The sequence below is a fragment of the Apus apus genome, chromosome 9, assembly GCF_020740795.1.
Source record: "Apus apus isolate bApuApu2 chromosome 9, bApuApu2.pri.cur, whole genome shotgun sequence".
Lineage (NCBI taxonomy): Eukaryota > Metazoa > Chordata > Aves > Apodiformes > Apodidae > Apus > Apus apus.
In genome coordinates this window covers 18,628,919-18,655,253 of record NC_067290.1, presented here as the reverse complement: position 1 = coordinate 18,655,253, position 26,335 = coordinate 18,628,919, and the positions used below count along the sequence as shown (strand labels likewise).

Genomic DNA, 26,335 nt, shown 5'->3' with positions numbered 1-26,335 from the left:
CACAGGCTCTTGTGTGCTCACAAAACATCTTGGGTGTTGATGCTAAATACAAGGAGTATGGATGATGATGTGAAACCTCATTCTTACCTGCAAGTTCAAGGTGACAGCTCAAGATAGCTCTCTGCTTTAGATCATAAATCCTCTCTCCAGCATGTGTTCTGGAGGAATACTGCCAGGGCAGGAACACTGCTGTTGAGATGGTTTGCAAATGCACACATGGTGCCTAAATACTGATAATTTGAAAAATCAACCATGAAAATGGAGAGGGAGAGAGATTGAATTACTGTGCATGCCCTTCCCTCTTGCTGTCCATGAGGAAAAAACCTGTTTGTGTGTGTACATGGCAAATTTGCAGCAGTGATTTCTGTGTAGCTCTTTGTTTTTCACAGTGCCATTTTCCATATTCCATCAGAAGACAGAAAGCTTTGCTGCAAGTCTCAAAGACAGAGCCATAGCCTTTATGAAACCGCCTATATTTTCATTTCAAAACTGACACAGAGGAAAAATCTAAATGGCATATTAATCAGGATGGCAGCTACAGCAACCAGACAAACTAATTGTCCTTAATGTTCAATACAATCTGATTTTTTATTTATTTCCTTTGTTCCTTCCTTTGAAAATTAAGAAAAAACCCAAATGTTTTTCAGATTTAGAGACTGGTATTTGTTGACTACACAAAGTGAACAGCCAAATCCAGAAGTCATTCAAGTAAGGAGAAGTTTATATTGGCTAAAATTCTGTATACACATGATGTTTTCATTTTCACTTCCCACATTTTCAAGCAAATCACAAACAAATCACTCTTTAACCAGCCTGGGTAAAGAAAGTTCAAGGAAACACTTGGGCTGGATATGCTTAAGATTATTTAAAGCCCCATCTTGACAGTTAATCACTTGGCCATTTTTTTCAATAAAATATCCAGCTGCTTATAGTTAAACATGCTAATGGCTCTTCTTTTCAAAATCTGGAATCCTCCAGTTCCTTTTAATTACGAGATTACAAGAGATTAATAATACCAAGTCACTTGATGGCATGCTGCTTCTCTTTTCATCACTGAAATGTGATGCCTACAGTGCCTAATATTTGTCATAAGAGACCATGGAAAGGAAAATAATCTTTACTGTTTTTAGAATCTGAATTCACTCTTCTCCCAAAGCACCCCACGGAGAACTGGGTCTCTGGGCTGTTTATCAGAAGCCAGCAGGAGGGATGCATTTGATTACTGAGCAACATTAGACTTGGTAAGGGAGATACCAGCATCCCTGGCTGGGGATACAAGGACAGCACCATGTGTGTTGTTCAAAAACTTCAGGTTAAATTGCAAGAGAACATCAATAGTAAGGGATCAGTCACCAGGGTGATCTTAGATCCCAGCTGGCTGTGCTGGGGATGGTTGAGTGCTGAGATGCCAAATTCATGACATAAAAAAGCATCCTAGGACTATCAGAACCCAGAAGAGGGGAAACTTCATGTGAGATATTAGGAAGAAATTCTTTGCTGTGGGGGTGGTGAGACACTGGTACAGGTTACCCAGGGAATTTGTGGGAGCCCCCTTTCTGGAAGTGTTCAAGGGCAGGTTGGATGGGGCTTGGAGCAACCTGGTCTAGTGGGAGGTGTCCCTGCCCATGCAGGGGGGTTGGATCTACATGATTTTTAAGGTCCCTTCTGGCCCAAACCATTCTATGATTCTATAATACTATGAAAAATAAACTTTGATTAGCCAATTGTTGGTGGAGATCCGGAAACCAGGAAGCTGAGCAACCTTTTATTCAGTTAAATCATTTCATGGATTGTAAGAATACAGCAAATAGATGGCACGAACTTTTCCAACAATGTACAGAGCTGTTCAAAAGAACTGTGAGAAGTTCATTTACAGCATTTAAGAATCAACAGGACTGTGAACAATGATTTCTGTTCATAATGCTTTGGTTGTTATGACACCTTCTGGCTGCGTATTTCAGCTAATTAACAGTAATTATTTTGTCCAGAGCACCTTTATCTCTGGAGTGACTTCACATCTTTGGGGCCAGTTGGTTCAACAGTGAAGGTACCACCACCCTCTGCTCCCATGCACACTCCTGCCTAGGGCACCACCCTGTTCCACCCTGCCTGTGAGGAATGATGTCACCAGGAGCTTTTCTTCCTGACATACTGACACAGACAGAACTGAGGTGCTTTGTGGCCCTGGGATTTCAAACTTGCACAGCCCTCCAAGTGCCAGCAATGTAAGTCCCTCATGCATATTTGATTGCTGCCTTGGGTGGTAATAGCCCCATCTTTAATGTATGTGCGCAGTGTGCGGTTGCTGTGGGAACCAAAACTTTGAGGTTTCACAATTTAAAAAAAGAAAGAATGTATTTTTAGACTTTATTTATTTTGCTTATGAATCAACACGTTAATATTGATGCAATGGAAGAAGAAAGGAAAACAAACTTCTAACAGAAAGCATGACTTCAAACACTGATCTGTTTATTTTTCTCTTTTGCAAATTTTCCATAACAAGCAAAATCCCAGCGACAGAAAGGGAAAGAATTATAAAACAAGGACCAGACAAAAGAGGGAGAAATCAAGCAGCAAGCATGAGTAGTTGAATTACGTTGTTGAGAGATGAATTTTTACCAGTCATAGACCCCAAGGTGCTGCTGGATAGTGCTGTGCTGTACTGCAGGCTCTTGCCAGGGGCTGCCCTGTTTTGTGCAGCTCACCTACTGCACAGGGTCAGGGCAACCTGCTCAGGTTATGTTCATCTTAACAGTGGGTTTGGGTGATCACAAAATGGGTTTGCTTTTCGGCTTTATCCTTACCTGAGCTCCCTTGAGGGGTGTGTGCTCTGAGGAGCCAACCCAGCCCCTCAGTCACAGCCCAGCCCTCTCCAGCCCTGTGAGCATGGCTGCTGTTGGCCATGGTGCAACTACAGCTTCCCTGCAGGGCAAGATAAAATCACAGATACATGATCCAGGAGATAAGAAAAGAGTCATCTGATCCAAAGGCTGAGAGAGTTGGGACAGTTCAGCCTGGAGAAGAGGAGGGTCCGGGGAGACCTGAGAGCACCTTCCGGTGCCTGAAGGGGCTTCAGGAAAGCTGGGGAGGGGCTTTTGACAAGGGCAGAGAGTGAAAGGACAAGAGGGAGTGTTCTGGGGCAGGCAGGGCTTCCCTGGAGCCCAGGGTTGGCTGCCGTTGCTCTCAGGCCTGGTGGTTTCTTGCAGCAACGATGGACCCTGATTCTTAGAGTCTAATTCGCTTTTCTTGTGCCTAAGGCTCATGTCCCAGAAGGTTTCACCAGGGGCCCAGGAGAGGGCTCTAGTTAAAACTGCCCCTGCAGTTTCATGCAAAACAGATGAAGTCAGTCATCTGCAACATTTCTATCCATACTGCAGGAATTTTATGGTAGACTCTGTAGGTACCACTGTCATGTTGTAGTTTTCCCTTCTTTTTGCCCCTACCATTTAAAATCCCTTAATCTGCCTCTTTGGTTCTGTTGCCTTCTGTTTAGTCCCCCTGATTTCTCTGAGCCGTTCTCCTTTCCTTCACCCACCCACACACCTGCATCCTTCCCTTTGTCATACATCTGAGCTCCATGGCAATGGAACTGGATTTTCTCTCTGAGATAACCATGAGTTCCGTAAGGAAAAAAATTCTGCTTTCCACTGATTCAGCAAAGATACAGAAGAGGTTTTAAATAGTCTTTAACCTAGAATATTAAAGGATCTTTTCGCTCCAAAATAGGAAGATTTTTGCAATAAAGCTAAATATGTTGGAAAGACACAGCAATTCCAAGCAATAGTCATGCCTGAGGTACTAATATTTACTTTGATTATAACACAGCTCTGTACGGGGAAGTTGGCAGCAAGAATTGTGCTGTTAGCCTGAGTTTGTCCTTTGCTTTCATGTATGATTACAGCTCATTTTGGCACTGTAGTTTTCTCTGGTAATGAAGCAATAGTGGACTAAGATTTCTGAAAGGCTGACCCCGTGCTGTTTGCACCTCATTTCCACAATCCAGTCCTTATGGATAAAGCCAGTTATAGGATTTATGTAACTTATTTCTTTGATTAATGATTTTGCTTCCGCTGGTGAATAAACTCCCCTTCTACTACAGAGGGACAATGTTGGAGCCAAAGGAAGGGGCAAGAGGATGTTGGCCTCTTCATATGCTGATTATTAAGTTTTCTGGAAGGTAATTATTTTTCTTCTTCTCTGATCAATCTAGCCTGGTATCCATTCAATCTGTGGTCTGTAGCTACCCCATTTTATAAAAGGTGAAAAATGAGGAACCTAGAATGTTCCTACTGGGCTCGAAGAAAAGTGTGGAGCTGACTTTCAGTCTGCCACTGTTCCCCACATGGATGCTACAGCTCTTCTGGATGAGAACATCATTGCCACTGTGTTGAATGGATTTTTATGATGGTATAAATATGTCAATTAGTATTTCAATTAGCATCCATGACTAATCCTGCCCACGCTGGGAAGTTGCAATATGCAAGTTTCTTACTTCTTCTTACTCTAGGGTACATTTTTTTTCTTTGTTGTTCAAGTGCAATGCCAGTTGATAACTTCAATAGTGCTGGATAGGACAGGAAATTATAAGCTTTCTTTTTACTGGGAGGTGAAGGGCTGGCTAGAAGCATTTCAGCAGAGGGTGAGGTCTTAATTCCCCTGTATTATATGCAATTCTATAATCTACTTCACATTATGCATCAACTCCTACAGAGTTTCTTTAAATTAGTTGAATGCTCCAGAGTTCTGTGAACTTTGTAAGGGATTTTGTCATACAGCTCTGTTCTTATGCTCTCTACCTGATGATATAGCTCCTTAAAAGTGCCATAAAAATCAAGCTATTCTTTACTGTGTTAGCATACCATCCAGACCATCACATGCACCTGTAGCAGGGACATTTTATACTGCCTTAACAGGGTAGTTGCTCCTTTTCATTAAAAAATAAACACATTAAAAATTTGCAAGCAACTAATGTGCTAAGGTTTAACTCTGAAAATAATCTGGCCTTCAAATGTGACTAAATGTGACACTCCATGGCACTCCATTTCGAAACAACATAGGGAAAAAAGGGATTTCTTTCTCCTTTTTCATTATTTCCTTTCTGCCAGTAGAGGGCACAACTGTTTAAATCACATCCATTTCATGCACCGCGTGCCATGATAAAGACGTTTTAAATATTCATAGCAAAAAATGAATATGCATCTATTTCCAAGAACGAACATTCAGTGGAGTTTGCGTTATCCAGGAATGGCAAAGAGAAGGGCATTTAAATGATTTTGCATTCCAGAACAGCAAGAATGTTTGTGTGCTTCTATAGAGTTTCCTGTCAGAAAGCAGTATTTTGGGCACTGGGTTTAAGGGAACAAAGATAGGGAGGTGGTAGTGCATGACTAGAATAAAGTCAATATTAATGTAAAATAAAAGAAAAAAAACAAGCACATTGATTAGCTGCTTTTAAATAATAGGAATTGGAAGGTTTGGGATGTTTTTAATAAAAAATTTATATATAAACTTGGTAATTTACATGTTAGAAAAACCCAACAACACTCTGCTATGGGAACCAAATCTTGGGGTAATTTTTCATTGCATTATTCCATCTGACATCCTTGTAATGGGAATGAGAGAGGACTCAGTATAAACTAGGGGCTTGAAAATGACAAAACAACAGTTCCACTTTTCATGCATATCTTATGGTAGCTTCATTCCAGTGTTTATTTCTGGAAAGGCTTTGAAAAATCCTCAATTCAATAGATTTATAGCTTACCTGAAACTGTAACAGAAAAATTAATTAACAGGAAGACTAACCAGTAGGACAAAGTTTAATAAAATACAGAAAAAAACAGTAATTCATTTTCTCCCACTTTCTGAGCAATGTCTGTACATTTTTGAAGATAGCTGTGTGCAAGATTTCAGTGAGTAGAAAACCTAATATTGGATTTATTGGATTTATTCTAACCTTGAAGTTAGAGATGTTATCTTCTAGCCAACCAGCCCACTGCTGACAAAAAAATACGTTGACAAAATTATTGGAGAATGGGGGAAACTGCCAACCAAGGGTCAGATCGTGGCTTGGGATAAGGTCACATGAAGAATCAGCATAGCTAACAGTATCAAGACCCCACCAAGCCATCCTAGGGAAGGTTCTGGCTGAACCCTTCAGCATGATGCCAGGAGCAGAGCCAGGGACCTTTGCCTCTGCAGGGAGGTCAGAAGGGATAATAAGAATAATATATGGACAGAGGCTGAGTAGTGCATCTGCTAGGAAAGAGCTTTCTTTGGCAGAGACGGTGCAAACTTTTCCACGTAATTTTGGAGTTGGTGAACCTTTTCCCTTCACAATTTAAAAACTGTTCCTTTTGTCTTGTCACTCATTTTTGCTGATGTGCTGCAGATGAAGAGCAGAATTCTTAGCACATGCAGTTAGTCTTACGTTATTCTGTGTAGCTAATTGAGCAATGGGGTAAGTTAGAGTTAGCAATAGCATCCTTAATAAATGTGAGTTTCAACATCTCCAAATCCCCTCAGTCTTCAGGTGTCTTTACAAGGAAGAGCTGCAATGACTTTCCACATGATAGCTTGGAAACAGTAAGAAACAGTGATCTGGGCATCTCTTCACTCCTAGAAATACTTTTTATCAGTGCAGTGACTGGCTTAAGCAGTGGGGTAGTCAGAGTCCACCAGCTCCTCAGGATCATCCTCCTCCACCAGCTCCTTATAGACCAGCTGCAAAGATGAAGGAACAGTCAAGAAAGAGCTCTATTCAGAGAGCCACTGCTGATGGGAGTGGCCTCCCTGGATCTGAAGCCAGCTCTCTGCTTACAGAGAGGATCTTGTCTGATTTCATAAGAATAGTTCCTTTAGATTCAAGCAATCAAATCCCATGTGCCCTGCAGGAGTGGCAGGGCTTTCTTACACAGACATCATGGCTTACATCCAATCCACAGCCCTTTTTACTCTTCATTAACATTCACTTTGGAGAAGTTTTAATTTTAAACTAATAAAAAGTAAAGCATTAAAGGTAAAGCAACTGGCATTTCTTTTTTTTCTTTTCTTTTTTTTTTTTTTTTTTTAAGAGAGGTAACTGTGTGCTGATTAGAGAGTATAACTTCCATTTGTATTTGGAGGTGTGCTAGTTCCTTGGTAATGCCATCCTTAAGGATTTCCAACACAGTTCCCATAAGTTAAGGGTTGTGGGACTGGCAGTCAATAATATTAGCAACTCAAATGCCCTCAGACCCTTTCTTTTATGTTAGAATTTTTGAAAGAGTTTTAAATTTGCTTTCAACATGTTAAGGTCCACAAGTGGCCTCATGTTGAGATGCATTAACATTGGGGTTGGAGGTCACTGACATGCTGCTTTCCTTACTGTTCCTGTTCAAAGTGCACTTGCACAACATCATTTGTATTCATTACAGATGCAGAGTTTTCCCATCAGGGTATTTATAGATCTCAGAACTATTAGTACTTGATTTAGGAAAGTATTTTTAACCTAGATGTGAATTAAAGCATATGTTTTCATAGAGACAAACATAAATACTGCAGTACTTCACTAAATTGAAGCTCTTGAGCCACTTTTTGGTCTTGTTTATCTTCCAGGTATGCTATTCTTCATTTTGTTTCTTCACAGGTCAGCGTCATTTATGCGCGTTGTTTTATCTGGCTGCATCTGATCCTGCTGACAAAATTTAGTTGTTTTTTTTCCCTCAGACGTGTTTGGGGTGCCTGAGCTAGTTTATGAATGAAACTGCATGATATTAAAACCTGAACCGACTTCATCATATTAAAATGTAAAATGTCAGATGATTTTTAAAGTTCAGCGTTGCTGGAGCACCACTCTATGGGTGCATGGAGGATGCTGAAGGAAAACACTAGCTGATGGTTTATATGAGGAAGACAATTCCTAATATTTGTGTGTCATGACTGCCATGAGTTTCCCAGCTAGAGCTTTGGAGATGACTAAAATTCAGTATCACATCTGGAAAACTAATATTGTACCATCACAGCAATAAGTTCAAATATATGGATTCTTGTAAATCCTTTTAAATTGAATGAAAAACCAGTGTCAGGCTAAGAAGAAAGGAGGAGCCTGCTGCTTCCTGCATGCCCCCCTAGCCTTCTAGTGACAGTGATCACTAGTATTTCTTTGTAGTATTTGGAGTATTTCTTTGCTGGTCAAAAATTTACTAAATGCATCTTTACTGACAACAGCTGCCTATGCTTTGGTTTGTGTCTGCCAGCCCTTAACAAACTTCCAGCTGTGCTTTGGATGCTCTTACCCCTCTGGGTGTTCACCTCTTCAGAAGGCAGTTTAAGCTCAGGAGAGGAGGCATTTCTCACCCTTATGCCATGTGAGAGCTCCTCAGTACTCTAAACAAAATACCTTATTTCTTGAATAAACTCAACTGAGTTTGTGGCAGAATTAAAACCTCTAATCTGGAAAATGTTCTATATTTAGCAAACTGTGGAACAGTAGATCCAGCAATGTGTTGGAACAAGGGATGGCAGGGGTGGTGGGAGTGTAATTTTGGATTTAATTCTATTTGATTAGGAAAGTTACACAGCCTGTCACTCAGCTTTCAGGACAGCCATAAAATGTGTTTGCCTTCCCCTGGCCTGCTAGCCAGGCCTCCAGGCATCAGGCTTGTTCTTGCTTAACACTTCGGCTCAAGGTTGCCAGTTAATAGGTAATGGTAAGAGCTGATCCATTGCATTTTAATAGATATGACAAAATCAGGCAGAAGTACTGCGAAAATAACTTGATATATGGGGAAGTAATCATATTTTAATGCCTAGTAGCTGCAGATGTTCAGATTACTGTAATGCTATTAAAATGAGTATCTATTAATACACATATATTTCAATGACATACAAAAGCACAGCCAAAAAACCCCCACTGAAACAAAACTAAAATTGCCTGTTTACTTGACTTAGCCTTCAGTAACTTATTCATTTATAATAGAAGAAAGGCTGTACATCTAAAAATATGTCCTCTGTTCTCCCTCCTATAGTTCATAGACTTCTCTTATGCCTCCATCTACCTATATGTGAAATCATTTCACCATTTTAATTTTCTCTCTCTGTGATTTCAAGATATTGTAGATCAGTTTGCATTCACTGGGCACTTAACCTTCCAGTTATAATTTTCTTTCTGTGTCGTGCTCTCCAGTGCAATTGCACATCATTCACTGTATCATTTTTGTATTAGTCACTGTGGTCTGATCTAGGTCCTGCATTAGGGAAATTTGCATCCATATAACACCACTGCTGTGGTTATTACACCAGCACAAACCTTTAATGCATATAGTCTGTGTCAGGGCAAAGTGAGGCTTTCAGTGCTGCAGTTTAATCCAGTCACATAATTAATTTCCTTAATACAGACAGGGCCTCTCATTAGCCTCCCCCTCCTGGTCCTTCCCTCCTGCTGCTCCAGACACCAGTTACATTCTCCGTTTATTAGCACAAGCAGGAGCTCATGGAGACAATGAAATGGCAATTTTAAGATGCTGGTGATTTAATCAATTGCATTTGATGCCAAAAGAACTGTTACCATTGACTTCAGTGAAATGGGACTAGACCATCGCTGGATGCTTCTAAAAACACTCTCCTTTTTAACATAATGCCCCCCAGGCTTATGAAGAGCAGGATTGCACAAAATGGTGGCAAAATGCAGAGGGCCACAGGCATGAGGAGCATGTCCCACACTAGTGTTCGTGCTGGCAACATCAGTGGTGTGAGATGACTGTGGACCAAGCACAAGAGAGGCTGCACTTTATCCCCTGAGGCTGCCACGACTGGGAGTGTCCCTCTGCTTTGAAGATCTGGCACGTTATCTTGTAACATACATATTCAAAACACCATCTCATTACTGCAGTTGACCTTGGTCTTGAAAGAAATGCATAATCTATCAACTGTACCTGCGTTGGCTTAAAGGGAGAAGCACTTCTTAAAAATTAGAAAAATTAAATTTACATTAAAACCTTATGTTTAAATAAGATGCCCACATGTATTACTGGAAAAAGTAGATTTTCTGCTCATTTAACTACACCCAAAGCATCAAAGCTATTGTCCATGTATTTTCATCATTGACATGGTTACGGCTGAAAGTGTGATTGGAAAAGGTGGGCTGCTACAGCCTTACACACAGAAAGACAGAAAACTAAACTTTGAACAGCTTTTTAAATTTTAAATATTCTCCTTTCTAGTGGCTCTATCAGATTAAATTAATTGATTTATCTACCTCCAAAGACACTGACAGCTGTGATTGTCAGTGGTAAGGCCAGACTAATGCTCCATGGAGTCCCATTGATTGTATCCTCTTCTGACAACATCCTAGAGGTCTTTTGCCAAACAAGGTCAAGCTAAGCTTAAGGTGAGTTGGTATTTCTGACAGTGTTAAGAGACAATCTTTGAAAGCTAAAGCACCTCAGAGACAAAAAATAATTTCTTCTTTGGAGGAAGGTATCTGAGTCTGCTTGCCAGTGTTGGCTAAATTCCCACCTAAAATTTGAAAAACAAGGTTTGTCAAAGCAAGCAGTGGACAACAGCAGTGCACAAAACAGTTACAGAGGTAAACCATGCGTGGAAAACAAGAACATGGCAAGAGAAATACTACTTGAAAGTAGATGTAGAAACTATGGCAGTTGGCAGAGAGCAGGGGTGTAACTAATGGAAACAAGCAAAATTTATGTCTACACCAGCTGGTGCCAGAATGGACAGGGTTTTTTCTTCCCACTGAATTATTTATTAGTTAGGAAGCTTAAACATCATCTTCATTTACCTATTTACACCCATGTTCATAAATTAAAGTGGGCTTTTTTTCTTTAATCCTTTGGAAGCATTAATTAGACTACACTAGAGCAGAAGCATCCCTGTTCTTCTCATATAATTTCTGAGACGTGTCGACAGTGATGTTTGAATGACGAGTGGAAATGAAAAAAATCATCAAGCTGGAAGTAGCATGAGACTTGCAATCAAGTTGTTATTACTGAACATGTGTATTACAGCAGGTCCAGAAGCCTCAGGTGGCAGAAGGGCATCACAGCATCAGGTCCTGTGTGGAAACACACCATGTAGCCCTCAAGAGTTTACCATCTACAGATTGATTCTCTTCAGAATGTATATGGGGATGATGCATGTTTGCTGTGTTTTCTGAGATGAATACAGTAAATGCACTTACAAAGCCTCTGTTTCTACAAGCCTGGGTTGCTATAAAATAAGTAGAAGGAAGGAGTGCTTTTTGTCCCTTTTTACTTGTCATCTGAAAGATTAGAGTCATCTTTCTGACCTCGCAATCTCATAAAGTGCCTGCTTGACAAACTTTAAAAAACCCTGCAGCTTTTACGTGATGTAACTTGATACCTACGACAGGAATGTGAAGTCCCTGACTTAACTTAAACTGAAAAAATATATGCGTTGGCCAAAGTAGGCAAAAGGTGGGGCTGGGCTGTAGGTGACCAAGGACATCAGGGAAGGGAAACTGCAGAAAGCATTTTCAAAATTTTAACAGCTCCTGTGTTTGGCCAAGCATAAAAATACAGGCTACCCTCCTCATGCTGGTCTTGCACTGCTAAAGCTAATATTTCCAAGCAGAGAATTTTGCCATAGGTCCATGACCTTGTCAGCTCTCATAAGCCCGAGTGAATCGAGTGTAGTGAATACCTGAACAGCAGACCTCTGAGGAAGGCAAATCTGCATTTTGGGTTTTGCTCCTGAGTCTCTGCTCAGTCAACACCCTGCAGAAGTGTCCTCAGCCACTGTGCTCCTACCTGTGCTGGGGTCTGCTGTGAAACCAAGGTTTGGTTTGAGTCCTGTCATAAGAGTTTGTGTAGTAAGAAAAAGTTAATATCATCTAGGCAAAAGCCAAACTGGACTTTTAGAGATGTGAGGGAGTTACCATACTGTAACACATCAGCTGAGCTACAGGAACAGGTGGAGTGCATGCTCCTGCTCCATGCCAAAGCTGAGCTGAACCATACCAGTGTGAATCTTGCTGCTCAGGTCATGAATGGAAACTCATTAAATCAGTTATTCTATCATCTCTATGAGTCCTGAGCAATTGCACTCTGCCAATTAAAAATGCCTCTTGTTTTTCTGAGGTAGTTTATTTTTTGACATCCCTTCCTCAGACAGGTGCCACATTTCTTTACAGAAGTGACTGTATTTCAGTGCTGGACTTTCCTTAATTATAGGCTCACATGTATAGAACAGTAAAGACAGTCTCTTCTGGTCAGGTCTGGGCCAACAGATGGTGCGTGGAGCTTCTACTGGTCCCCAGAGGAGATGCCACATTCCAATAATTCACCACATAAACGGACAGAAAGGAAAACAGAGGTGGCAGAAACTTAAATCTCGAAGACACAAACTGTTTTCTTCTTGTCCTTCCTCCCAGTGTCTGGGAGCAGTCCATCACCACCCCTGTGCCGCAGAGGAGTCACCAAGCCCTTCCTTTCCCTTTGCCATCAGCAGCTTCCCCGTGGCCACAGAGCCTCGTCCATCCCTCTTGTCCCTGCTGCAGCAGAGCAGGCTGACCTGCGCTTTACTATAACGTATTTCCTTGCTGTGCTTTGGGATCCCGAGAGGTAGCAGAGGTTGAGGGGAACTTAGTGCTGTTTGTTCTCCAACGTGCTGAGAACGGGACTGGGGAATCCTGCTCAGCCACAGCGCTGCCACCCGCGGGAGCCAGGCTCAGTCCCATCTCCACCCGGCTCCTGCGCAGACACCTACGTGAACCTGATTCTTTCCCTGGGCTCCCAGCCCAGAAATTTGATGGAGTTTTCATTTAAGCTCTTACGTGTCAACTTTCCCCGTCAACACCCAGCCGGCCAGGCAGGCGGGGGCAGCCCCGCGGGCTGCAGCCGCACGTTTTAAGTTCAAGCCGCCGCGGACACATTCCAGCCGAGCCTTCCCGGGCCCTCGGGAAAACCGCCGCCGGTTCTCTGGGCTCCCGAGGGAGCGGCCGGGCCGGGCCGGGCGGGAGCGGGTGGGCGGGAGGCCGGGCCCGCCCCGCCCCGCCGCCCGGAGCGCGGCGCTCGCTGCCCCAGAAGAGGCGGCGGCGGCCGGAGCTGCAGGATTACAGCGAGGGGCTCCGAGGGGAAGGGCTGCGGAGAGGCTGGGCTTGAGGTGGGTAACTTCGGGGGAGCAAACTTGGGCCGGGTGCTCGGACCCCGCGGTGGCGGCGGGAGGGCTGCGGGGCTCCCCGGCTGCCCTGAAGCTCTCGGGTGCCTGTGCCGCCCCGTGGGTGGGAAGGGGAAGGAACCGCGGCCACCGCGACCTGCGGGGCCGCCTTCCGGGCGCCCAAGTTGTCTGCGGGGAGCGGCAGCGGCTCCCGGGCGCTGCCGGCGGGGAGTGCCGCGGAGCGGGGACCCTGCCTGCTGCGGGGAGAGCAGCCGGGGTCCGTGTGCTGCCTCGCCGAGCAGCCCGCTGCAGAAAATACGGCGCTTCCAGGTGAGGTGCATTACGGGCTCTCGGTGTTTCTGCAGCACCGGTGTGTTCGCGCTGTTCGCCGGATTGATTTCTACGAGTCGCACCTGCAAGGCTCCACTCCTTTGTGCGCGGCTTTCCCTCTCCCCAGGCGGCTCCTCCGCGGTTGCAGGAGCTGCACAGGGCGTCCCCGGTGCCCCGGGCGGGAAGGCGCCCGGGCTGCGGGTCCCGGCTCGGCCTGCGCCGGGCGCGGAAGCTGCCGCACACCCGAGGGCTGCCCTGCTGGATTTTTTTCTTTTTTTTTGTTTTGTTTTCACCCGAAAATTGTTTTAAGTGAGTCTGGATTTACTCAAGTTTAACGCTGTGCTTCTCTGGCTTTGCTTTTAATTAAGTGCTAATGATGGTCTCGGATTGCAGAACGTGAGTATCTGAGCTCTCCCTCCTCTCTCTGGTGTCTCGGCTTAAAAATCACAACAACGAAACAAACCCCGCACCGCTCCGGTGAAGGCTTTTTGGAAAGATTTTTCTTTTCCCTCTTGAATAATGGCTTTGGTCTTGCTGTGCGTCATTCGGGTCCGCTCAGTTTTTGCCGAATTCTGGCAAAAGCAGAACTTTCCCGCTGGGCTGAGGGCTGGGCTGGAGCTGGACGCCAAGTTCCCGGCTCGGCGACACCGCGGCTGGGCACAGCTGATGGCTCTGCCCTCCCCCTGCTCTGTAGCTCCCTGCAACAGCCTCTCTGCAGGCTTTGTCTGCTCGGGTGTTCAGTCTTTTTAACTAGTGATTTGCTTTCTCTTTTGGAACTTCTTGATTGTATTTATGGTTCATACCTCCTTGGGTATGAGCTGCTGATGTCCCCAGTATCGCTATGTGACCTTGCTGCCAATTAAGTACCGTGCGGGCCTGTGATTAACCTAAATCCAAGCACCATTTTGTTACACTCGTCTGAGAGAGATGAGCGTATTTCTGATGTGAAATGATCCAGCAATAGCCTTGGGTGCTAACTGGTTAGTCTTGATTACCTTACTGATGACATTGACACACAGGCAGAATCACGAGCATACAGATTTTAGCTGTCCTCAGAGTGCTGGTTTTACACAAGGGGAAACGGTGCCAGTGTTTTTATTATGAGTGTGAAAGTATATATATATAAAAATATCCAGACCTTCTGAAGAGCAGGCAAACTCTCCAAACTGTTGACTGCCGTATTTTGCAGCACGAACTTGAACTGTATCTTAAGCTGCATTCCAAGGTTGTCCAGTGATGTTTTTTAAATCTGTATGTGAAGTTATGAAAAAATAAAATAAAATAGTGAAGTGAATAACGGAAATGCTGAACTAACTTTCAAGCACTGAAAGTGTCTTGCTACTCCATGTGGAATTTCTTCAGAAAGTTACTTATTACGCAAAAGACTTTCCATAATAATCTGGCAAATTAATTTTGAAAGGATTTGAGGAAGAGGGTTTAATGAAGGTGCATAATTCCTCCTAAAAAGGCTGCTGACTTGATGTTGGGGCTGCAATTTAAGGTCATGTTGATGCCTTGTGATTCTTCCCTGTGCTGTGAGCTTTCTATCCTGCTTCATGGACTTCCCTTGCTTGTCAGGGCTCCCGCAGGCTTCATAGTATTTGTACTTCTCTGTATTACTCTCAGTGTTGCCTTTCACAGGGAATGAAGTGGGACTGAGCTGAAAAGGTTGGTGTTTTCTGTGGGTATAAAGTAGGAGCTGCCACTTGGGTTTGCATTGTCAGAGCTGAGTTGACACTGGCATTTGCTATGGGATTTTCCCAAAGTTGGTTCTGCAGAAGTTTGCTTAATGAATAGAACATCAGGTAGGATTTGCCTGATTAATCAACAATTTGGTATGTTTTATATTAAGGATAGTAATAATAGATTTTTTTGAGGAAGCTCTGAACCCCGCAGGCTGCTGCAGGGAGGTGCAAGCTCTGGCCCTGCACATAACTCCTGTGGCTCTGGCAGTCGTTCAGATCCCATGACAGTGACCTTAGAGAAGCTCAGAAATCCATTGCATGCATCCAGTTGGCTGCACATTTTTCAAATCCCTGAACTTGAGGACTTAGGGATGTGTGAGTTACGGACCTACCTGAACAACTTGTTCTTTAAATTCCTGAAGAGCAGGTAACTGTAGCTACTAATCAAGTTACTTTAATGCCTGTATTGGAGTTTCTCCCCACAAATAAACATTTCCAGCCCCTTGTGCAGAGGGGATGGTTTCAGGTTGTTTGAGTTTTTCTGAGCAAGGCTTCATTTTGTGCCCCAAATTTATGTTCTTCTGGCATTGTAATGGGAAATTCCTGCCAATAGGTTCAATCTTACTTCCTGGAAGAGACCAATTCTTACAAGTGACATAAACCAGTGGTTTTGTATGAATGTGATTGTCAGGGTTTTTGATACCAGAAGACACAGATTACCTGCAATCTGCAGACAAAATTTTCCTTTTTAGAAACAAAGACAGGCACGGTGGTGTGGTGCTGCTGTCTGAGGAGTGCAAGCCTACAGGGAGGGAAGAGCTTATCAGTGCTGAGGAATGACTATGGCTGGTGGTGAGGAATCTCTTTGGATGACTCAAGAAATGGTGACAAGATGGGGCTTGATTTACCACAGAGTGCAAGGAAAATGGGAAGACTGTTAATCTGTAAAGTCACATTTTGTGTATTTTAGTTTTTGTCCTCGGTGCTGACTTTAGTAGCTAGGTCTGTCTTGTTCTGTTATCAAATATGTAACCTTCTAATTCATTTTGGAAACTAGTGAACACTAGAATGTGGTCACCTGAGATGCAAGCATATGCATTAATGCATTTAAGTTGAACACTACTAAAATTACAAGTGATGGGAAATGACTTGTTCAAGGGACTTCTGTGATGAATGCATTGCTTAAGCTCATGTTGTACATGGGTGATGTCAAGATTAAATGGCAAGATACTTTTAGATCAGCTTTTGTTTGAAGAAGTTTAGAAACTTACTGTTGCTGCAATCCTCACAAGACATCTGCAGTGACAGTAAGGCCTTTTACAGGTCTTTTTTTTTTTTTTTGGTGGTGTTTTTTTTTTTCCTTGTTTGTTTGGTTTGTTTGTTTTGCAGCTCTACAGCTTGTTTCCTTCCTTGGCAGCCTTTTTTGGGCAAACCAGAGAAAGATCAGTCAGTGATTATCCCAGTAAAAACATTTAATATTGATAAACACTAAGTTGGTAGAGTTGCAGTCTCCTCTTGTGGTAACATCTCCATCTTTGATTTAGTGAAGCTATTTAATCATAGCTCTAATTTCTCAACATGGATTTGAACACCCACATTTTATAGCACACGGTGTAGGAGAATCCATTAGAGAAAAAAAAAACCCTACAAGATATCACTGATGACTTCTTCAATATACCTTAACATAGGAAAGGCAGGTTTACATAAACTGGGAAGAACTTTCCTGTTTACAGGTACTGATTCAGTGCTCAAAAGGCCACGTTGTTCTCTCCTACATTGAGACAGATGAAAAACAGATCAGACTTGATGGCCTTTTGAAGGAAAGTGTATCCAGGAGGCTACTTTTTGGGCAACAAATGGTAGTGGGGAAAAAAAGCTTTGACTGCAGTCAACTTAAATTTAATGTACATTGGTCGTTTTTCTTTTTAGTGAGCTGTCTAATCCAAAGAAAAGAGGAACTAATACAGAATAAAGTGGCAGGAGTTAAAAAAAGTAAATGTTAAGGATTCTCAGTTGAATGAATAGAGAAGGTGGTGGGCAGCTGGTGAGATAGTGCAGATAGACTTTTTCTGTGTCAAGCTAAAATATGAACTTTGAAATTTGGTCTGAGGAGAGATCAATTAAAATACTTCTCATAATGTATACAGTACTGGCATGATTTAAAAGAGCAGTTTTATGCTCTTAGTTTCCTCTCTAAAATGTAAAAAAGTATATTATGCCTTAAAATCAATGATACTTTCATTTTGAATAGCTGATGCAGGTCGTTTGTTTCCCCAAAATTATAACTCTTAAGTATTTTTCTCTTGGAAAAATATATCTGCTGATCAATGTAAGAATAATTAACTGGCAAAACTGCAGCATTTCCAGCTGAGCAAAACAGCCATCAGAGCAACTGGAGCTATGCTCAGCCCTGCACAATCGTGCCTGCAGCCTTACCTGAGCTCTTCTGAAGAAACTTTTCTAGGAAGATTGGATGGTACTTGAAACCAGGATGTGGATTGCAGCATTTATCAATCCTGATGGCATGCAGGAGAAACTTTGTCTGTGTTGGCAGCTTTTGTCTGTGAATCTCAAAGCATTTAAAACATGTGCTGCAGAGCTGCCAGTATGGTGAGCCCCCAGAAAATGAGGCACTCTGACCTGGGCTGTGAAAGACTCTTGGGCAAGTGCCTCAGATAATGAAAAGACAAGATAACCAGAGGTGACCAGATTTATCTGGGAGGTCTTTATTGATCAGTCAGTTATTGGGTGCTGAAAAACACAAGACTAAACCTTGTTTTTTTTCCATGAGAGTTATAGTGCTAACTCTCACCCTGATGCACCAAACTCAGGCAGGTATTCCTTCCAGCTGCTTTGCTCTGAGGTACTCTTGTAGCAAAGGGATAGACTGTTTATTTTCTTTAAATATTGGGAATGAGCAGGTTCTTGTCAGAGAGACTAATTCCAGGCAGTCAGGCTGACACTTATGGTTATGAAGAGCATGCTTTTGAAATTTAGCAGTTGGCTGACTTGTCATTTTTTTTCCTGAACTGTTACCTGCTTTATGTCTTATGTCTGGAAATCTTGTAGCTGAATCCAAATGCTGCAAAACAAACAAAACATCAACCCCCAATGAAAAAAAAACCCAACCAACAAAAAACCCAAAATAAGGTCCTCAACATCAGATCACTTACAGTGCAATTCTAATTGACTTTTGAGGTATATGCATAGATACAGTGGAAGTTGTTTTCATTTAAAGATTGGTTCCCTTTGGTTTGCTGCTGGGGTGGGCAGAGGGCACTGTGACTCTCTCCAACATGGTTCTTGTTATTTAAATTTCTCACAGTTTGAGGGGGGAAATGCATATTATGACAAGGAGTTTAGTGTGAGCTTGTAAATCTTTGTGCTGGTGGAATAATCTGAGTTATAAGGCAGTGCTTCTGACTTCCCTGAGGCCCGTGTGCTGTCTGATAAGCTGCAATTCCAGCAGCTGAGGATGGTGCAAGACTCCTGGACTGCAGCTCCATACCCAGGTGTGTGTCTGCTGGTGGCAGGTGTCCCTCTGCTTCTCTGATTGCAGCTGATTCGAAGTAAAGGATGATTAAAGGAATGATTAAACTGGTCCAGCTGCTACTAATTAGTTGGTCCGTACTGTGTTTAAATGCAGAAAGCTAAATGAAGACTTTTTTTTTAACATAGTAAGTCCCTTGTTTAGCAGCACAGTGTCAGGGAAGCTGTGAAGACCTGCTCTGCTCCAGCTAGGTCTGGTGGCCACAGCACGAGAAGCAGCAGAGGCATCAGGTATGGTCAAGCTTTGTATCTGTTACTATAGATCTAATTCCTAGATGCTGTATGTTTGATTTTGAGATGTATAGTTGAGGAAGAAAAAGCTTGTATGTTCAATTATAACAGAGCAGTGAGAAATCTTGACTTTTGCTGTACTTTTAAAACAATAGTTTGAGCTTCATTGAAAATACATGGTTAAATCCAGATTACTTTGCCATCTGCATTTGAGACCAAGCAGGAGTGGGCAACCCTACATTAGTTGTTTTTAAAAATGTTCTTCTTGCTACTGCCACTTTTTGCTTACTGATTTTTTTATTTTTTTTTTTAAGAGACATCATTTCTCTAGCTCAGCTGAAATTGCAGTGCCATGCTCACAGTCTGGGGACAGTGTTTCAGTTCAGTAGGCCTTGACAATTCTGAAAAGTAGTATTGCTCAACATATTGAGGTCTTTTATGAAATTTAAAATATAATACATTTCAGACATTTGTAGCTGTATACCTCTTGTTGGAGTAAATTGGTGGGGAAAATCAACTGGTTCTCTACAGTCTGCCTTAACGTAAAGCTCAGCCAGTGTCCTTTTTGCTTGTACTGAGGTCAGGACAATAATTTTCAGTGTATTGTGCTACTTGACTACATAAGGAGCAATCCTGTCTAATCCAATCCAAAGCAGGTCAGTAAATGATAAATTTTGTTTAGCTTGCAAGCATACTGATTTTCACAGTTCATTTACAGAAGAATTGTACATCCCTGCATTTGAAGATGCTCCATTTGTTGGCGTCAGTGTCTCTTAGCATTTCCAGAAATATGTGTGAGACAAAAATACTGTTTTAGTGGCTTGTTATTGTGGAGATATTTTATATGGAGGAACTGGGAAATTGGACTTGTATGGTTGATGCAGAAACCGTTGTTTATTCTTCCTGAATGTTTTTATTTCATCCTAACTTCTTAAAGCTTTTTGCAGTTACCTGGATGTGTGTCCATCCTGCCTGTCCATCTGTCCTGCTGGTCAAGTACAGCCTGTTACTGAGACTGTGAAAATGGGATCTTCTTTTGCTGCCACCCAACCCCTTACTGGTGCCCTCACTGAGGGGGAGCAAGCATCAGGGTGAGCTTGATGCTTTTTAGATGCTGGAGCAGGTAGTCAGGTAACCCTTGGTGGTCCTGATCCTGTAGGTGCAGGGCAGTAACACTTGCCTGGGTGATGGGACTTAGAACATGTCTTGGAACATAAATGTGTGGAGTCGTGTGGAGTTTCTGCATCAAAAGCTCATGACTGAAATGTCAGCGTTTCCTGTGATTACTTTTTTTCTTTATTTAAGTAGAAACGGTTTTTGGTGCTTGCTGCTACAAGTGTAGAGCAGGTCGTTGTGCATGCTAAGTTGAAGTTATGAGTGGGAGGAAAACTGTCTTCATCATCCTGGGTTATTTAATATCTCAGCCAAGCATGATGATGTAGGTTGTAAACAACAAGAAAAAGAAAAGGCTGTAACGCATGTAGGTTTTACCAGGGTAATTTATAAAGCAAAATATAGCTAGGTAACAGTTCTTCTAGGTCATTGCTTGACCACCAGCACCTCTTTCCCACAGAAGTGTGTTGTGCTCTGGGAACACTCAGCTGGACAAATAATAACAGTAAAATGTACTTTCTAAAAACAAATGCTCTAAAGAAAGCTAGCACAGCAATCAAGAGCTATCAGCATATCCACTATCATATGCATATGCTTTGTGTCTTTCCCTTCCATTATTAAGATTAGTAGAAGCCCCTTTATGTTACCTTTAGTGTTTCAAATCTGAGCATCCAGATGCTGTGGGAAATAGTGGTGAACATTAACTCAGTCTTTCAAAAATGTTAAGGAAAAATACATTTAACCTTTTCAGGTTCTTCTGTTGCATTTCCTGTCTGCAGTTAAATACTTTGTTGCAGGAAATTACATAGTTTGTTGCAATAAGATAGACCAGAATTGCAGCAATGGATACACAGTTTGAAAGCATCAGGATTTAGAAGTGTCATGGTATGATAATAATTATATAGGTAAGTATCACACATTATTGAAATATTGAAGGTTTAGAGGAGGGATTTTCTGGCACTTCCATGGTCGTGAGAGAGAGCAGCATTAAGTCAGGATCTTCCCTAACTCCTGTTGGCAGTGCTTGTCTCCTGGACCATCAGTTTCTGTTTGGAAGCTCATGGTTAGCTGGTGAGAAGGATTTCTCTGGGCTATGAAGTAGTTCAAGCCCTGGAATAGACACTTCTCAGTGATGCCAGGGAAGAAATCCCACTTCTGCAGGTGGACCAGGATCTCAAGGCTGTGATGGGAGCATTTATCTAGAAAGCAATTAGAAGATAGAAAGCAATTGTACAGTTTTATTGATGCTTACCTAGCATGAAACAGGGTTTTCCTAAAACAGGCTCCATTAAAGAGGTCAGTGCTATGTGAACTACTAGTGTTTACTGAGTTGATGGAACAGGACTTTGTTCCAACAGTGCTTTGGATTTGATGTCCCTCCATCCACTCTTCTCCATCCCGTATTGCCTCTAAAATTTGGTCACTTTGAATACTCAAAGACAGGATAGTAGCAGAGAAACCAGAAATTAGTTAGAAGGAAGAGCTGGTGCTCTTTGTTTCTTCTCTTGCTGCCAGCCATTGCTCGTGAGAAGGGGGAATCAAGGGCATGGTCACAGAAAGGAGGGTGTTCCAGTGAAATCTGACTCTGTTGCAACATTTCAACTGCCCTGAATGTCCAGAATGATGCAGGAGGAGCCCATCACCAATGCAGCATGGTGGGGTTCCCCTTTTCAGGCTCCAGTCTGCTTGCATGTGATTGAGACTGAGAGCGAGGAGCAGAGCTGTGTTCAGGCTGGAATCCTGTGGGGTTCTTGTTTGTGTTTAAACTTTTTTTTTTTTTTAACAATGGAGTATATGAGTAACTGGTCATCCTCTAGTTCCATTTTTAATTACAAGGGTACATTATTATAAATACTTGTCCTTAAAAAAATGTGACATTATTAAATGCTAATAATTTCTTTTTTGTGTTGAACTGCACTGGAGGTTCATACTATTGGTCCATACAGTGAAACTGCTAATGATACCAGTGAAATTTCCTTTTAACCTTGGGATTTAAGAACATATTGCTTTTGAGCTGGTAAAAGACAAGCTTTGCATGGAAAACACTTGTGCTTCGTCACAGGAGAATGTATGTAAACTTTGACTGGTAGAAGTTAAAAGAAGAGAGTAGCCTTGTCACCTCTGAAAGATGCCTAATAAGTAAGCCCTAGTTCTGAGCATTGATGCTGACTTGTGAACCATTCAGGTCTGCATCTGGGTTTTTAGGAAAATGCCTGATGTTTTTTACATGAATTGGCATTTGTTATACACCAGTGCCTGTCCCAACTTCTTCCTTTCCATCTGTCCTAGTTTTTGTTTGTGTTGACTAAATACATTGCGTGTGTTTTTTGACTCTACAGATAGATGTGTGAAAATTAGTATCTGCTTTGAGTAATCTATGTGAGAAGGATGGGTTCTGTGAGGACAACTTTCCTCTCCTCTTTTGTATGAGAGTGCATGTAAATATGTGAATTGAATCATATTAGCATAATGGCTCATAAAGATTAATGGGTGTAATTTATTCAGAGTTTCTAAGTGCTCTCAGGTAACTGAGGCCACAAGATACAGCGAATTGAAGCTTTCCCTGAGACCACAGATCAAGGCAGTAGGTGAATATTAATATCAGAGTATCTTTTCCAAACATGTGTTCCTACATCTGGATCTTACGAACTAGGCTGCTGTGTGTAGTGGTTTAAATCAGTGGTGAACCCTGGTGAGCAATACGTCCAGAAAGCAGTGGAAGCCCAACTGAAGGGTGTTAGCAGTAAGTTGATCAGTTTAGAGAAGAGGAAAGGGAATAAGACAGTCTCCTATCTTGGTTTTTGTGTGTGTGTTTGTTCTCTCATTTACCAGTAAAAATATTTGCCTTACTAACTAATGTTTGGATTAAGTGATAGATAAAAGGTTGAACTTCATAGAAGCTCTGCTAGAAGTGATGCAGCCTGTTATCTGTGGGCGTGATTGTGTCATTCCATGTGCTTTCTTCTGTGGCCAACCTCTTTCTTGTTTATGTAATTGGAAAATGTGAGAAGTTAACGGTGATAAGTCAGGTACTTGGGGCATCTTTGGGGAGACTTTGCAAAGTACCCCAGTCCAGCTCTGGAGGTAGATATGTGTTGAATGGAGAGGATGACTGCCAGCTGCTGGAAGTTGGGGTATAATTGAGGTAATATTTGCTGTTTCTTAAAAAAGATAGAGAATATTAAGTTGTGTGACTACTGGCTGTGTTTATGAATGAAGTGAATGCTTAAAACATGACCAAATTAGTAAATATGAAGAACTAAATACTGAAAATCCCTTTAAATGCTAAGTATGGAAACATGCAGAAAAGTTGGCAATGTGCAAACTGGCTGTATAGGGTTGGTGAATGTTTATCTTAAGGCTTGTGCAGTGCTGTTTGAAGATCTCCTACAATGATGACTGTGAATTTTTAACCCTTTTAAAAGAACTTGCAGGTAGCTCTCGGGCTCTGTGAGGAGCTGTTTGGGTGGTGGTTTCAGCTCCGCAGATGAGGTTTGGAGAGGGAAGGAAGCTGCCGATGATCAGTGGCGTAGTCACGGGTGTTGTGAATTCCTTAGGCTCAGTGCCACTTGTCACCCATCCTGCCTCCCAGGGGAGCACCAGGGAAAGTGGTGTGTTAATTAGTGTGATTATTTGTAGGTAGAACAGGGACCACTTCATTTTAATGCCAGCTTCTTAAGAGCCTCTTAACCTCTGGGCAGACACATCTAGTTACTTGTCAGGATACCTGCACTTCCCTGTGGATGGAGGAGAAGCTGATGAGGGAGGCTCTTGGGTCTCCACCAAGGGAAAGGTACGACATGATGCTGAATCTTTCTGCTGAAAAACATCTGTTGGTATTTTTATTTTCTTTTTTTTTTTTTCTCTGATGAATCCTGAGAACATTATCATGGAGAAGCATTTGATTCCTCACTTAAAGTGAATTGATTTCTTTGCTTTATCTGTTCTGTAATCTGATTGAAAACAGATAAACTAAAATGACTTTGAAAGGGAGAGGTTTTATGTTCATCAGCCATATGGTATACTGGGTTTTTAGTACATCAGTTTTTAGCTCTCACATTTTACCTTTAGGATTGATTTTCTTACCTCTTTGCTCATTAGATTGTGAAGAAAGCTGCTGAGTCAGGAGGTCACAGATGATGCTACCATGTTAAAAAGGGGAGGGGGAAAGTTTACTCTAGAAATGAGAGTTTTACTTAAACATTTGTAGAATTCATTAGTTGAGGCAGAAAATAATCATTGTTACATGTGTCTTGGAGTTTTTTGCCACTTCTGAGGGATGCACAAGACAGGTCTTTTGTGTAGTCATTAGTTTACAGGATAAAAAGCAAAGCTTGCAGAAGAGGATGAGGGTAAACAAAACTTATTTAGCAACCAGGAAAGAAGGAAATAAAGTTAAGAATAGAAGTAATTTAAATAAAGTTTATTCCTTTCTAGGTGTGAAAGATTTTAGGATAATGAGTCAAAACTTAGAGACACCTGAGTGACTTAGCTCTTTCCAAGCTATAATACTGGAGTTAAGGGAGACATACAGAGGATCAAGTCACCTGTCTCCTTAATAACCTTTTAATTTAGCCTGCATCAGTTCTTTGCCTTTCTTCATGGCAAGTCAGACAAAGAACTGTGCTGGCATCACCCAAGGAGTGAGTGAGTAGGTGAGGATACAGGTCAAGTCAGAGTTGCTGCTGAAACAGCATCTGTGTAACTGAAGCCTCAGATTTCAAAGTGATAAGTTTGGGAAAAACAGAACTCGAGTTGCTAGTCCTTCATGTGAGGTTACCAACTGTGCAGTCCCTAGCATCTCTTTGAGCATTTAAGCATTTTTTTTAGCAACGTTCATCTTCTGTGGATAAAGATTTATTGATTCTACAGTGATGTTTCAGGAACTTGTTAGGTTGGTGTGCACATCTTAGGCTCTTATTTGTATACTCCTTCCACCAGAGAAGAATACATGTTTCTGTTGTTGTAGACTAAGAATCTTATTGTTAGGGTTGGGAGGCAGTTTACCTGGACCTGTACTTAGACCAGCTAACTTAATGTAAACCAGAGTTATTTTCTTCTTCTCCTCCCCTGATCTCGAGAATCTGGTCTCTCATGTAGCACTATTCACATCTTTCCTGTTCTAAGAAATCTGTTGAAATGGTACTGGAAAAAGCAAGGAAGCCTTACAGAGAGCTGGAAAACAATTTGTGGAATCAAATCCAATTACTAACATAGTTATATATACGGTAGTTTTCTTTTTGTATGTTTAGCTTAAGCTGTTTATAGATCTTGCAGTTTATCAATTTCTCCCTATAATTGTTGTAGCTATTGGATTTGACTCTCATGTTGACTATCTTTGCTATTGTATTGCTAAAGAAAAAAATCTGGCTGGCTGTGGTAAAAAGCTGTGTTTTTAATGCTTTAAAAGCTGTAATTTAGTCTACTTGAGCACCCTTTTTTCTGGATAAGCTTAAAATGCAAACAAGTGTTAGTCTACCCATGCTATTCTTCTCTGACTACTACATGAAGAACAAGCAGATCCTCCTCCCCTCCTCTCCTTTGGAGAATAACAAAAAAAGATGGGTTTTGTTGGCATTTTCCTTTGTAGCAAGTTCTTCCCTGTTGTGTAACTGTGGTTTGTGCAATAAAATTCAGAGAGTAGAAGGTTGCACTTGTAGACCAGAAAACCCTTTTGTAGTTCTGTCCTTCTACAAAACAGCTGAAATTAGTGAATTGTTATCCAGAAACACACCATCCTTTTCAAAAGCAGAGCCCCTGGGTGGAGGGGCAAGTGGTTCTAGCCTTTCTGAGAACCAGCCCCTGTGCATCTGCCATTGTGTGTGCTGTGCCTTGACCTGGCATTTGACCCCAGTTGAGTTTCCTCTGGAAGTGGTGACAGGGGCACTTGATGCCTCTCCATAAGGCTCTAGGGTCCAGAAAAAGATCATGGACTTCTTTCCATGTTTTACTCAAAAACTTCCAAAAAGACCACAGTGTCTCTCTGGTGATCATTATTCATTCAGGTCCCAGCTTTGATGCAGCTTAATCAAGACTGGTTGTGAGACTTCAAGGTTTTGACCTTGTCCCTTTCCCATCTCAAGAATATTCTTGACTAGATCAATTGTGAGTTGATTGGTTTATTTTCAGATGAAAAATCCTAAAAAACTTATTGTAAGTCTGTTTTCTGACTGAAATAGCTACAGTATTTATACTAATTTCTACGAGTATTTCCAGATGACTGCAAAGCAGCTTCTTTGTAGTCAGGCTCCACTCAGATACTGTGAAACAGTCTTTTAATAGTAGGCTTTGGAAATGTCCCGTGTCATGGATGGGAA

General features: G+C 41.9%; 1 protein-coding gene across 1 annotated transcript in view; it reads left to right on the top strand.

The window, feature by feature from the left end:
• Positions 1-13,051: 13,051 nt before the first annotated feature.
• The window catches only part of LOC127388242 (contactin-3-like), a 101,685-nt gene continuing 88,401 nt past the window's right edge, over positions 13,052-26,335 (top strand). Inside the window, exon 1 of the mRNA XM_051627549.1 lies at positions 13,052-13,116. The gene's annotated coding sequence lies outside the window, so the exon portion shown is untranslated. The remainder of the gene's footprint in view (positions 13,117-26,335) is intronic.